The sequence below is a fragment of the Papio anubis genome, chromosome 6 (genome assembly GCF_008728515.1).
Source record: "Papio anubis isolate 15944 chromosome 6, Panubis1.0, whole genome shotgun sequence".
Classification (NCBI taxonomy): Eukaryota; Metazoa; Chordata; class Mammalia; order Primates; family Cercopithecidae; genus Papio; species Papio anubis.
The window spans coordinates 30,044,773-30,047,458 of record NC_044981.1 but is presented as its reverse complement, the minus strand read 5'-3'; the positions used below and the strand labels follow the sequence as shown (position 1 = coordinate 30,047,458).

General features: G+C 45.3%; 1 pseudogene; it reads right to left on the bottom strand.

Moving 5' to 3' along the window:
* Positions 1–613: 613 nt before the first annotated feature.
* LOC103875481 lies at positions 614–2,546 on the bottom strand (annotated as a pseudogene).
* Between the last annotated feature and the right edge of the window lie 140 nt (positions 2,547–2,686).

The following is a 2,686-nucleotide window of genomic DNA, read 5'->3' as shown; positions in this document are numbered from 1 at the left end:
CAGGGTGGGAGATGAGGATACACTTTCATTCTTCTATATGTGGCCTGCCAATTAACCCAGCACCATTTGTTGAATAGGGTGTCCTTTCCCCAGTTTATGTTTTTGTTTGCTTTGCCGGAATCAGTTGACCATTAGGTACTTGGCTTTATTTCTGGGTTCTCTATTCTGTTCCATTGGTCTATATGCCTATTTTTTTTTTTTTTTTTTTTTTTGAGACGGAGTCTGGCTCTGTCGCCTGGGCTGGAGTGCAGTGGCCGGATCTCAGCTCACTGCAAGCTCCGCCTCCCGGGTTTACGCCATTCTCCTGCCTCAGCCTCCCGAGTAGCTGGGACTACAGGCGCCCGCCACCTCGCCCGGCTAGTTTTTTGTATTTTTTAGTAGAGACGGGGTTTCACCGTGTTAGCCAGGATGGTCTCGATCTTCTGACCTCGTGATCCGCCCGTCTCGGCCTCCCAAAGTGCTAGGATTACAGGCTTGAGCCACCGCGCCCGGCCTTATATGCCTATTTTTATACCAGTGCCATGCTGTTTTGGTGACTGTGGCCTTATAGTATATTTTGAAGTCGGGTAATGTAACGCCTCCAGATTTTTTCTTTTTGGTTAGTCTCACTTTGGCTATGCAGGGTCTTTTTTTGTTCCACATTAATTTTAGGATTATTTTTTCTAGTTCTTTGAAGAAAGATGGTGGTATTTTTGATGGGAGTTGCATTGAATTTGTAGATTGCTTTGGGCAGTATTGTCATTTTCACAATATATGTATCTATAAATATATTTTGGTTATACAATAATTTATTCCTCAAGAGCCTCCTCTCCCCGCCCTTTCAGTCTCTAGGTCACTTTTTCCACTAGTAGATTTTGCGTGCAGGCCCCAGAAAGATGGCTGCAGGCAGGGGCACTGCGTACTGTTCAATGAGACCCATAAAGTGGCTGTGACTACCTTCCTCATACTGTAAGAACACGGCCGGCAGATCCAGCTCCTCATACAGTGCCTTCACCAAGGCCACCTTCTCGGCCTCCTTCTGCCAGAATTTTCCTTCAGAATCTCATACTGTTCCGGAGTGGCCCATTGAAGACACTGAACCACTAGCCAGCAGAATTTGTTGTCCTGGATGTCAGTGCCAAATTTGCGGGTCACACTGGGGCCCCCAAAGAGGTCAAGGTAATCATCCTGAATCTGAAAGAACTCTCCCATCTCCAGCAGGATCTTCTTGGCATTGGCATGCTCCTTCTCATCATCAATTCTCACCATGTACATGACTGGAGCTACAGGAAGGTAGAAGGAGTAGAAAGCTATCTTGTACTTTTCAATAGATTTGTACCTTCTTTCGGTGAACCTGCCAAGATCCACATTGCCCTGTGGGGCTGTGATGAGGTCCAGGGTCTGCCCAATCTCAGTCTGATAGGAACTCTGCAGGAAGAGCTCAATCAGGTTCAGGTAATAGGGCTGCTCCCGGCAATAGAGCTTCAGCAGGCGGTAGATACATGCTCCCATAAGGATAGCATCATTGATGGCATCCTACCCCATGTCTGGCTTCTCATACCAGCAGATCTGTCCCCGGCAGGTAAGGGATGAATCCATGATGTCATCTGCCACCAGGAAGAAAGCTTGCAGCAGTTCCACATGCCAGCCCACAGTCAGGGCCCCCTGGAGACTCTGAGTATCCCGTTTCCTTGGCTCCACCAGCTCCCGGATGGCTAGCACAGTCAAACCCCTGTGACACTTGCCTCCAATGGCATCATACCCCAGGATCTCCTCAAGCTGGGCAATAGCATCTCCTGTCTCTGGGTGCCCCATCTCATCCTCAGTCAGCACCCTAATGATCTGGGAGAAGTGCTGAACAAAATCCTGCTTTTCTTGGGCATAAACATCTGATTTCTGGTCTCCATTCATTCTGAGGGAGGAGCAAAGGGATCTTTTCCTGGATGCGGGTTCCTGCTCAGTCCCATTTTCACAATATTGATTCTACCCATCCGTGAGTGTGGGATGTGTTTCCATTTGCCTGTATCATGTGTGATTACTTTCAGCAGTGTTTTGTAGTTTTCCTTGTAGACGTCTTCCACCTCCTTGGTTAGGTATATTTCTAAGTATTTCATTATTTGTTTTGCAGCTACTTTAAAAGGGGTTGAGCTCTTGATTTGCTTCTCAGCTTGGTCGCAGTTGGTGTAGAGCAGAGCTACTGATCTGTGTGTATTAATTTTGTTTCCTAAAACTGTGCTGAATTCATTCACCCGTTGAGGAACTTTTTGGATGAGTCCTTAAAATTTTCTAGGTGTATAATCATGCCATCAGCAAACAATAACAGTTTGACTTCCTCATTACTAATTTAGATGCCCTTTATTTCTTTCTCATGTCTGATTGCTCCGGTTAGGACTTCCAGCACTATGTTGAATAGAAGTGGTGAAAGTAGGAATCCTTGACTTGTCCCAGTTCTCAGTGGTAATGGTTTCAACTTATCTCCGTTCAGTATAATGTTGGCTGTGGGTTTGTAATAGCTGTCTTTTATTTCCTTAAGGTATGTCCCTTCTATGCTGATTTTGCTGAGGGTTTTAATCATAAAGGGATGCTGGTATTTGTGAAATGATTTTTCTGCATCTATTGAGATGATCATGTGGTTTTTGTTTTTAATGCAGTTTATGTGATATATTACATTTATTGACTTGCATATGTTAAACCATCCCTGAATCTC